Source organism: Lycium barbarum, chromosome 7 (assembly GCF_019175385.1).
Source record: "Lycium barbarum isolate Lr01 chromosome 7, ASM1917538v2, whole genome shotgun sequence".
NCBI lineage: Eukaryota > Viridiplantae > Streptophyta > Magnoliopsida > Solanales > Solanaceae > Lycium > Lycium barbarum.
In genome coordinates this window covers 102,200,250-102,213,249 of record NC_083343.1, presented here as the reverse complement: position 1 = coordinate 102,213,249, position 13,000 = coordinate 102,200,250, and positions in this window count along the sequence as shown.

The window sequence follows — 13,000 nt, the reverse complement described above, 5'->3', positions numbered from 1 at the left end:
ATTCCCGTCAGATAAAGTATATGATCATGGGTATCGATCTTGATATACTTCTAATGGGGATCTTGATATACTTCTAATGGACGATTTGTATGGATGCACTTAACCTCTATGTGAATCTGAACTATTTCCCAATAAGAAAAGATTGTTTCTTTCTATGCTTTTTCCAAAGATAAGAAAGTATGCATGAAGAACGGTTAATTATGTCAGGTAAATTCCTCTTATTCCTAAGTGAATTTATTAAACAATGTTTAAAGCCCTGAGTTCTTTTTATTTGTTCTTACCTAACCCTAGCTATTTTCCCAAATAAACTAAAGTTTATGGCGTTAGCTAATGTTTGCAACCACTAACTATATGATGAAAACGAAGAACAAATAAACCCTAAAAATCCATTATGCGTATATCTTTCACGATCCTCAATTACAACACACCCATCATTGGGTTCACAAACTTAGTAAAGGTGTTTAGCTACTCATGGCAACAACAAAACAATAAAAGATTGAAGATTGCATAATTGAATTATTGTATTGAACTTACGAATAAAACATTAAAGTAATGAATGTAATCGTCTGGAAATCTTCAAAAGCAATAACAACTCAAAAGTAATTACTTTAAGTTTAAAACACCAGATGTCTAAAAAATAAAACCTAAACAGGTATTTATACAAGTCAAACTCAGAATAATCAATCCAAGTCCTGTTCCAGCTCGGCTTGCACTTCGACGGGTCGTCTTTGCACTTCGACGGTCATTGACATGCTCGACGACCATATCAACGATCTGAGTATACTTTTATCACTCTGCAGGAACTCCACAGTCGAAGAACTTCGACGGACCGTCGATCATGTCGACGGTGCAAGTCGACGTTCTCATGATGCTCTGATGATTTGTTACTTCGCAGGAACTTATTGACGAGGTAATTCGACGGACCGTCGAGCATGTTGACGGTCCGTCCTTATGCTTATCAGAACAGATTGCCTATTTTCCTCGTTTTTTCGGTTTTCGAGCATTCTAACTTCACAATACCTGCACAACACACAAAACACATCAAACTAACACAAACTTCCTCGAAAACAAGTAAAACTTAGACTTAAAAAGCATTGGATGTGCCAAAATTCCCGTCACATCAACACATCCAACTTTAAGTCTTTGCTTGTCCTCAAGCAAGTCAACTAACAGACTCAATCTACAAATGTCTCGATATCACAAAGTAAAGCTATCTACAATGGTTGTGGCAATTAACTTCCGACATATCATGTGTATCACAATGACTCTCTCCCCAATAAAAACAAAACCAATCAAGAACTCGTTGCAACTAACAATGAGGCTTCAATTTATGACATCTAGTTATCGAAGAAACCATAGCGCACATTGTCACGACCCGACTAAGGGCCATGACGGGTACATGGGGCTAACCACCGAGCACCGCTCATACTACTATTCATCATACTCATCCTGCGCTCATTCATTAATCTCATGCTTCTAATCGTAGAGAGACTATTTTCACTTTGAAACATAATTACCTTTATATACATAAGCCCTTTGGCTATCAAAAGAATATACATACACAAATGGGGAATCGTGAGACCATACTACCTACACATACGTATCTACGAGCCTCTACTAGAGTACTAGACATATGGATGGGAGAGGATCCCGTCATGCCCAAAACATATATATATATATATATATATATATACACATAAAATAGTAAATCAGTAGCACTTCCGGAATAATAGAGTGCTCCCAAAATCTGCTGATAGCTCCTACGAGTCTGGATCACCTCCCTGTCTACCTGTGAGCATGAACACAGCGTCCAAGGAAAAGGACGTCAGTACGAGCATTGTACTGAGTATGTAAGGCATGAATGAAATAAACATAATAGAGAAATCATAAGACATAATGTGAAAACATAACCTGCTTAGCCTTTAAGAATAAATACATTTTAAACATATCACATACATCGATCTATCACATATATAATCCTCATTTACCCGCGTCCGGGTACCATCATATGCCGCCCACTAGTGGTGTCATGTCCGGCCCTCTCGGCACAGTGTAATCATAAGCAGCCCGCATTAGTGATGACATGTCCGGCCGTCTAGGCGCGGTGGAATCATAAGCAGCCAGCATTAGTGGTGACATGTCGGGCCATCTAGGCGCGGTGGAATCGTATCATCGCATACATCTCATAAACTCATCATAAAACATACCTTAGAGTCCCAAGATAATCTATAACCATATCGGGGTGACGTAAGGTCAAGAACCCTCGATTCTATTATGGAAAAATCATAACTATCATACCTCACCTTGAAGGAACTAGTATCATAAGGTGGGTCTAGCAATAATAATTAACGTCATATCATAGGCTTTAGAATCCCTAGACTTAGGCTCCTCATTACCATTATCGAAATCATCACGCATCTCTTATTCCTTGTCTCAGAAGGAGCTCTATATAACGTTGACTCATATTTTCCGGAATGTAAGAAAGTAATGGAAAGAAAAGGGAATTCATTTCATGAGAATCATGCCATAGAAGGAAGGGACTAGCCTTACATACCTTTTCGTTTGGCTACTCTATCACTTGAACGTTCTCTTCCAATTCTCACGTCTCTACCTTCAGGAGAGTTCATATTAACATTAGCTAATCGATCACATGAACATGCTTAACTAAGGTTAGAGAAAATTGGGTAGCATTTCCCTTGTTTATACAACTTTCTCCATATCATATATGAACTTCCAAACATCTATAATAACATTCACAATATCCTAAGCAATAATCTCCATTCACTTACAATATCCACATTTCCCAATTTCATTTCAAGTCATCCATAATCATGGTCATAGTGCACTACTACATTTACTCATGTATAATGTTTATCCCATGTTCTCAATGTCATTTGTAACAAGATTCTATTCATAATACATCAAGAGCCATGATTCATGTCAACTATTATTCAAAAATACCATTGATTCTACATTTAAGCTCCATATTCTATGTTCTTCCATAATCCAGGTCTTTCAACCCCTCAATACCCTCAATGATAAGAAATAAACATAAAACTCACCTTAAACACTTGGGAACAAGCCTTGAGTCACTCTGCTCTATTAGAATGGAATCCTTCACTTGCATGCCAAGGAAATTCTTACTCTCCGCAAACCCTAATGGGCCTCATAGTACATGAATCTCTTAAATCTTGGCTTTTCCTCTTGATTTCTTAGCTTAGATTGTTGTAGAAGTAAAGAGAGTGTTTTAGAGGGTTCTAGAGAGATATAGGGTCTGTTCTTGGGAGAAATAATGAAATAAAATGTGGGAGCTTATATTTATAATCAGGGCTGGAAGCTTCCAGATCCGCGGGTCGACAAGCAGGGTTGACGGCTCGTCGACGTGCGCCGTTGATTCTCCGCCTGAGATGTCCGATCGCAGAACCTCATCGATGGTGCCAGGCGACGGCTCGTCGACGGTCCGTCCCTTGGGCCGTCGACGCTGACTGGTGTCAGCAGTTTCCTGAACTGCTTCGCTTTGCACCGATTCGATTCGTTTCACTTCTAATTTCCTCAAAATGTCAAGAATACATACTTATACACCTGTACACATACCAAGCAGAATATCTCATGACCAAAACTCTGGTGCGGACTACCGTACCAAAGGTATATACCACCAATAAGCCGAAATCTCCTTGAAAATAAAATGGGATGTGTAACACACACGAATCAAGACTCACGGGAAACCAGTCACTTTACAAATTCTAATCCCCTCACAAAGACCAAAGAATGTCCCAACATATATGTACACACAGAATGGGACAGAAGACAAAGGAGAAGAGACACTCACACTCACACTCACAAAGAAATTCTCTAGCTATACATGCAAATACCATAAGCTTGCCTTTATTTTCAGTGCCCTCGACTTTGGAAAGTTCGGCGGTGATCACACTAGGACTTTTTCAAGGTTGTAATGTAGGCTTGGGGACGAGTATGATAGACATTTGGATAACTGTGACTCTCCCTCCTTGAACACTACCATCTTATTCTTTTCTTTTACCCTTTTCGCCTTTTGTTTTCTTCCCTTCTTTCGTTTTGTTGCCTCGGTGTGGTTTCATTGCGATTCTACTTCCCTATTTTTTTTTTATTTGGTTGCTGTTTTTTATTCTTTTTATTCATTTTTTCTCTTTTTTTTTTTCTACACTTACCACACCGCTGTCTTTTAACAAGGCACTTTACTTCAACCCCACTTTAGGCTTATGCCTTATAATCCCCTTAGTCCACCTATCACCCCCAACTTAGGCTTTTAGCCTCAATCTTATTATTTTAGTGCGAAGGAGGGACCGGGTGCAAAGAGATGGATATTCAGAACGGGTATCGACTTGTTACGGCTAATCAAAGAACAGGTTTTCAGGCTCAAAATGGCTAACAAGGGATATTAATCTATGGGTAGGCTTATATTTAGGCTAAACATCGGTTCCTAACACAAAAAAGGCCTAAGATCATTTCACAACTTCACTTATCTTCAAAATGTGGGCACGACTAACCAGGCAAGTTCTAGATTACATACACAACTAGAGAATATATCTGCAAAACCTCACAACACATGGCATCAGAATTGTCAACACACTAGTCTCCCTGCTATACTTCCGCACACAAGGTAACCCAATAATCTAAATGTCACACAAAGAAGCATGCATGTCAATTAAACAACGAAGTCCATTTTTTTCAATATTTTCGAAGGGAAGTACTTTTTCTCAAAATCAAAGTAAGACAGCCCTAAGTTAATCAAACCACCACCACATAACTCAAAATTACTCTATTTTATCTAAACACGACCTAAACATTCCAGGTTAAAAAAGAAATAAACGCCCCAGGAAAAGAACTATGGCAAAGAAAAGCCGAGGGGGTCCTAAACACATATATAACAAAGCAAATACTCCCACCCCCAACTGAAAAAATCTGCAATGTCCCCAATGCAGTAAAAGTAAAACTAGGGAGTAGGAATACCTGTGGCGCAATAGGCACGCTGCTCATCTCACGACTCCTCGGTCTGCGAGGCATTAGGTGGTGATACCGCACCAACTGCAGTCTCTATAGCAGCGTCAGCAACAACATCAGTAGTGGTGCCCGTAGGCACTGGCACTGGAGTAGGAAGGGGCGGTGGCAATGTCTCACTACTGGGAGCACTGCTCGAGGTGGCTCCCCTAGTCCCAAACTGGACATTCTCCACGAGCGATCCCTGAATGGCCTCTGCCACCTGCTGCTCCTCTATACTCGAACCCTTAGGGCGAGTGCTCTCTCCCACCTCCTCCTCATCACGGGCCGCTCTCTTTCTCTTTCCCAACCACCCGCTGTGGTAGGCGTAAATAACTGCACCACTAGAAGCTCCTCCTCAATCGCCTCCGCAACAGACGGTGGTGCTGCCACTAGGCTCGGATCACAGGTCTTCAATAATGCAGCATTAACCTTAAGCTGCTCCAACTCTGCCCTCAAAGCATTAGTGGAAGTGGTCGGGCGAGCCATCTCCAATACAGTCAATCTCATCTCAAATCCATCCAGTCGAGCGGACAATGTCGTCCTCACAGGATCTAATTCCTCGTCCACTCTCAATCTCACATAATCATCGAGCTGGGCCACTATGATTTTTGACTGCTGGTTTGCTGTAGCCGCCTGTTTTGCAAAATTCCTAAAGTTGTCCATTTAGAAGGCATATGGATCAACTCTGGCTGTACCCTGGGGTTGTCCAGCTGGCTGTGGGGTTGAACTCGGAGGCGGCGGAGCCGAAGTCTGTGGCTCAAGAATATCAGTTTTAGTCTCAACGGAACATCTCCAATATCAGAATCTGTAGCCTGTATAGTCTCAGTAATAGGGGCAGCAGTGGCAGGTAACTCCTGTGTAGAGTCACCCGCGGCCCCGGGATGAGTCAGCTCCTGCGGTAGGGGTACCCCTCCAGGGGTACCCCTCCAGGTGCCACTAGGAACCCATATGCTTCCCCTTGACTCTCATCAACAGCCTCCATATTGCTCTTTTATACCGAATAGATCGATGAAGCTGTAATCCGGTGGTCGATAGCATCTATAAACCGCACCTGTGACCTTCGAACAAGCTCTATAATCAGGCATGGAAATATCAGGGAAGTGTTGGGCTGGGAAGCCCTCAACTGTATCTTCGTACTAGCTAATGCCCCGAAATCAATCGGGTATTTGGACATCAATGTGGCTACAACAACCTGCCTGTCAACTGTAAGAGCATTATCGGCCTGAGTGGGGAGAAGCCGCAACTACACCATGCTCCACCAAAATTTGCCCTCTAGAGTCAACCAACTCTTCTTTATCCGATTCTTCAAATTAGCACACTCAGCTCTCTTGTTCGGGCGACCCAACACTGTAGTTACCCAGTCCCTGACGGACTGCTTCTTGCGTCTTAGAAATTTGTCTTCTAGCTCAATTTTCTACCTCGGGGCGGTGTAGTTATTATCGAAATATACTCTGTTAATAGCCTGGGCAGATATATCAACAATCACCCTCTAATCTCAACCTCGCTCAGTGGCGGTATCTTCCTCAATTTCTGGTGCCTCTTTCTAACTTTTCTGATCAAGGCCTCGTATGTGGCATATATCTCACGAACCAAAATCAGGCAATACTCCCCAGGCGGCTCCTGCATAAACTCTAGCTCATAGTGGCGAATGAGCTCTCTGGCCCTGGGTAAGATCTCAAGCCTCTCAAAACTGATCCGCCGTTCTTCATTTGTGGTGCGTTTCTCATGCCGAGTGTTGTCACCTTTCAATTCAATGACATATTCATACAGCTGCCTGGCACCCTCAACAGTGAAGCGATCCTTAAGCTTCTTGCTTCTAAGTTCCCGAGCCCTAGCCGCCTCAGCATCAGTATCAGCCTCATAATCACTAGGCTGTGAGCTCTGACAGGTTTGGGATCTAGAAGGTGCCTGAGAGGACTGAGCAGCATCCTCAGTAGACTATGCTCGTGCGGCAGGTGAGGCATCTCTAGATGCAGCCTCTGATCCCTCCTCTTCGGATCCATCACCGGACCCATATGTAGATGATTCCTCCTCGTCAGACTGGGAGGAACTGGGAGGTGTAGGAGCCGGTACTGTGACCTGCCTGTTCCACAGGGGAGGAGCAGCTCTGTTCTTCTTCACGGGTATAACCTCAGGCTCATCATCTGACCTTTCGTCTCTAAGTGTGGGTTGGCCACTAGGCCTCCTTCGACCCGTTGTTCTTTGAGTTTACCTCGAGCCACTCCCTTGGGTGGTTGTTAACTTGGATGGCTCCATACCTGTAATCATCAATAACCACAATCTAGTCAGTCCGTACAAATGAAATCAAACACATTTAGTTTCAAGAAAAAAAAATCTCAGTGTCAGTTCTCTGATGTTCTCCGTCTGCAGACCGTCGATGCGCTTTGACGGACCGTCGAACCTGTTGACGGACCGTCAATCAGCTCGACGGGACCATTTTTGTAAAAAGACGGTCCATCGACCTGTCGACGGTGCCGTCAATATATTTACGGCCCTGCATCAGTAACCAACAGTTAACAAACATCAAACTCGTTTCAGCTTTGCGTTTTCTACTTCAATCAATCAGAGAACCAATTTTCAAATATTTTGCATATTTGGGGTTTCGGGTTACGCAGACTTCACCCTCATTTTCAACCTTTTTGACTTTAGGAAATTATCGGGGTTTTGTTTGGTGGGTATAACGATATCAAACCGAGATTTTTAATCGAAGTACCTTCCAACCCGTTGGATTTACTCAGACTTCACTCTTCAAGCTTTATGTTTCAACAGGATTCCCTTTTTTGTTTTGGACTATTGGCGGGCATAATGAACCAACAAGTTGATCAAAATTCCCGCCGACTCAATGGGGGCATGATATTCTCGTCCCCATGAGTCCTCCTAACAGCAATCATACCAAATTCCCCTCCCCCAACCACAATTTCACAATTTAGCCCATTCAAGCATAGATTTCATTCAACAAATACAAACCCTAAGTCATAATTTCTACCCTTAGCATTCACACCAAAGATATCACCCACTTATCCTAGTTAAAAACACACCCAACTTATTTCAATACCATCAAATACAGCCTAGCTCCCATAATCAAAATTTTCAATTATTTTAGGAACCCTAGGCATTTTCTTTGGCAATTTTTGAACAAATACCAACATTAAAACCAAGAAAGGGCCGAAATTTATGCAACATACCTGTTTATGTGAAGAAGTAGAAGATTACTTGACTAAAAATCCAAAAAGAAATAGAGCAACTGGGGCAGAGGGGAGAAAATCAGTGAGTAATCACTTTTTAGGGTAGAGGATTATAGTGGGTGGTGGTTTATATTGATTAATGGAGGAACATATGGGGAGTTATGGAAGGAGTTATGGAGGGAATTGTGGATTTGAAGAGGTTGAGTGGGAAATAAAATAATTCACTCTACCCGTTGTCACTCTTTAAAAACGCGACTCTTCGCCCTATTATTTTTTTTGAAGTTTTTGGACTCGTCAAAGCGTAAAGATGACAAAAAATTAAAGGACATAGCTTACCTGTTTACGAGCACTTCGACGGCATCGTTGAACGTGTCAACGGTCCGTCGACATGCTCATCGACTAACTTACCTATAGATTAGCAGTTGCTAATTCTCAGAAGTTCAGCTCTGCATACCATCATTGTACATTGACGGTCCGTCGACATATCGACAGCCCGCCTTTGTGCTCTGGTGTAACTTTGCTGGTTGTCCGAGTTTCAGTTCCTGCACACTCGATACCTGTAAAAAAATAAAAACTAAAACCTACAAAAATAAAATTATAGAATTTTAAACTTGGGTTACCTCCCAAGAAGCACTTGATTTAACGTTGCAGCACGACGCTGTTATCAGTTCACTCTTGGTCGGGACTCGCCGCGTCCCCATTCGTCCCAAAGTGCTTCAACCAATATCGGTCCACAATCCTATCTCCCGCAATCATACCATGGTAGTGCTTCACCCTCTGCCCGTTCACCTTAAATGTCTGAGTTCCGTCTTCGGACTTCAATTCAATAGCTCCATGGGGTGAGACACTTACCACTTCAAAGGGACCTGACCACCCTGATTTCAATTTGCCCAGAAACAGCTTCAATCTAGAATTAAACAGCAAGATGGGGTCACCCTTGTAGAATTCCTGCTTCAGGATTTTCTTGTCATGATACTGCTTCATCCTCTCTTTGTATAGGGCTGCACTTTCATATGCCTGATAGCGGAACTCAGCCATCTCATTGAGCAAAAACAACTTGAGTTTGGTCGCCTCTTCCCAATTCATGTTCAATTTCTTCAAGGTCCACATGGCCTTATGTTCAAGTTCAACTGGCAGGTGGCATGCTTTACCAAAAACTAGCTTGAAAGGGGAAGTCCCAATCAGAGTTTTGAAGGCAGTCCGGTAGGCCCATAGAGCATCATCGAGCTTGCGGGCCCAATCAGTTCTGTTTGCATTCACCGTCTTTGCTAAAATACTCTTTATCTCCCGATTAGAGACTTCAACTTGCCCGCTTGTCTAAGGATGATACGGGGTTGCCACCCTATGCTTGACTCCATACTTCTCCATCAATCCCATAAAGGCTTTATTGCAAAAATGAGAACCACCATCACTATATTACCCTTGGGGTACCAAAACAAGTAAATATGTTCTTTTTCAAGAATCCCATGACAATCTTGACTTCATTGTTAGGTAAATCCATCGCTTCTACCCATTTGGAGACATAATCAACAATCACCAAGATGTATTTCATGCCACAAGAGCTTACAAAGGGACCCATAAAATCAATTCCCCAAACATCGAACACTTCAACTTCTATTACAAAGTTCATAGGCATCTCTTACCTCCTACCAATATTCCCCTGCCTTTGGCACTGATCACACGAACGCACCATCAGATTAGCATCATGAAAGAGAGTAGGCCAATAATAACCACATTCGAGGACCTTTCCAGCAGTCCTCGTACCACTATGATGTCCCCCAACTGGAGAGTCGTGGCAAGCCTTCAAAATCTCCAATACCTCACTCTATGGGACACAATGCCGAATAATGTTATCAGCGCAAGTTCTGAATAAGTATGGTTCATCCCAATAGTACTGACGAACATCCCGCAAAAACTTCTTTTTCTGATACGATTTTATCTCGTCGGGAATGCTACCAGTTACCAAGTAGTTAGCAAAATCGGCAAACCAAGGTGCCACCTGCATAGACACCGCCAAAACTTGGTCATCTGGAAATGCATCTTCAATGTCAAGTTCTTCTGCTGGCACCCCAGTTTCTTCAAGCCTAGAGAAATGATCTGATTGATCTTTTACTTCGAAATCAAACTCTTGTAACAAAAGGACCAACCGAATTAGTCGCGGCTTAGCTTCCTTCTTTGCCATCAAATACCTTAACGCAGCATGATCAGTGTACACCACTACCTTGGACCCTAGCAAATAGGACCGAAACTTCTCAAAAGCATATACTATTGCAAGTAGTTCTTGCACGGTCACTGTGTAGTTCATCTGCGCCGCATTAAGTGTCCTACTAGCATAGTAGATCGGGTGCATAATTTTATTGTGCCTCTGGCCAAGCACAACACCTATCGCAAAACCACTAGCGTCAAACATCAGCTCAAAAGGTAAGGACCAATCCAGAGTAACAATCACAGGAGCAGTAGTGCGGCGCTCCTTTAATTCATCAAACGCCTTTCGGCACTTGTCATCAAACACAAACTTAGCCTCTTTTTTCAAGAAGCTTGCACATCGGGTTGGCAATCTTGGAGAAATCCTGGATGAAGCGCCTGTAGAACTCAGCATGTCCTAAGAAACTTCGGACACTTTTTACTGATATCGGTGGAGGAAGTTTTGCAATCACATCTATCTTCGCTTGATCGACCTCAATTCCCTTTTCAAATATTTTATGACCTAGGACGATCCCTTCCTTCACCATAAAGTGACACTTCTCCCAATTTAGCACGAGATTTGTCTCCTCACATCTTTTCAGCACTTGACCCAGATGGTCAAGACAATCATCAAACGAATCATCAACAACAAAGAAATCATCCATAAATACCTCCAAGAAGTCCTCTACCATGTCAGAAAAGATCGACATCATGCACCTCTAAAAAGTGGCTGGTGCATTACACAACCCAAAGGGCATTCGGCTGAACGCAAACGTCCCATAGGGACAAGTAAACATCGTCTTCTCATAATCTTCTAAGGCAATGTTGATCTGATTATAGCCTGAGTATCCATCTAGGAAGCAATAGTAAGACCTCCTAGCCAGCCTATCCAGTATCTGATCAATGAAAGGCATAGGAAAATGGTCTTTACAAGTGGTAGTGTTCAGCCTCCTATAGTCCATGCAAACACGCCATCTAGTAACTGTACGAGTGAGAATCAACTCATTCTTTGCATTAGGCACCACAGTGATACCTCCTTTCTTTGGTACACATTGAACAGGACTTACCCACTTGTTGTCTGCAATCGGATAAACTACCCCAGCGTCTAACCACTTTATGATCTCCTTTTTCACGAGCTCTTGCATGTTCTGGTTCAATCTCCGCTGATGCTCAACACTCGGTTTGATGTCCTCCTCTAGCTGAATTTTATGCTCACAAATACCAGAAAGAATACCCCGAATGTCTGCTATGGTCCAACCAATAGCACGTCTGTACTCGCGCAAAATCTCGACTAAACGCTCAATCTGTTCCTCAGTCAATAATGTTGAAATGATCACTGGCAATGTCTTGTTCGGACCAAGGAACTCATATCTCAAGTGTGCTGAGAGCTGCTTAAGCTCAAGCTTTGGAGGCTCAACAATAGAAGGCTTAGCTGGTGGAGTAGTTCTATTTACAAGATCAAGATCAAGCTTTCTTGGGTGATAAGTGTAGGAACCTAGACCCTCAAGCGCGTTTATAGTTTCCACGTAGCCCTCCATATCACAAGCATCAAAATTTATCAGAACTGCAATGAGAGCTTCTCCCAAACTTTCTTCTTCCATTTTATGTTCGACAGCGCCATCAATCCCATCAAACGAATCAATAACCGAGATACTCTCATAAGCGCTTGGCAACTTCATCCCCTTGCTTGCTTGGAAAACTACTTCTTCATTATTCACATGGAACTTAATTTCATTCTTTTCAGAGTCCATAAGTACTCTTCCTGTAGCAAGGAACGGTCTTCCCAAGATAATGGGAATATCTCTATCCACCGCACAATCCAGAATCACGAAATCAGCAGGCAACATAAACTTACCCACTTGCACCAACACATTATCTATAACCCCAACTGGCTTCTTGATAGATCTGGAATAGATACGCGCAAGGTAAACGACGGAACCATGTACTCACCAGACCAAAGGAAGAGGTCTCCTATACAATCTGTGGCCCAAGAATCTGTCTCTCTCCTACTTCATCCCAGCATAGGAGAATGCATGAAGCCCAATATTGCACGGAATGGTAAATGCCCCTGGATCTCCTTTCTTCTGAACTGTGGTGGAAGCAATAATTGAACTCACACGATAAGTTAAATTCACTATCTCATGTGGAACAGACCTTTTCTTCGTAAGCAGGTCTTTCACAAACTTAGCAAATCCGGGCATCTCTTTGACAGCATCTAAGAATGGAAAATTCAATGTTAACTGCTTCAACTGATCATAGAACTTCTGACACTCAGCATCATCTTTCTTTTTTGCTAACCTCTGAGGAAAGGGAGGCTTTGCGTTGTACATCTGAGTCAAAGGGCGAAGAGCCCCTTTTATCGTGTGTTTCCCTGTATCAGCAGCAACTTCTGGAATATCAGCAACTTTTTCTTCACCACGGGCTTCTTCATCAATAATAGGCACGTAAGAATGCACCTCTTCTTCCTCAACAATAGGATCTAGATCAACCACCTTCTTGTCAGCACTTTGAAGTATTTTACCACTCCTCGTGCTAATAGCAAAAGTACGTTCCACTCCCCCACCATTCTTCGGGTTTGGAATTGTATCACTAGGAAGCCCTCCTTTTCTAGC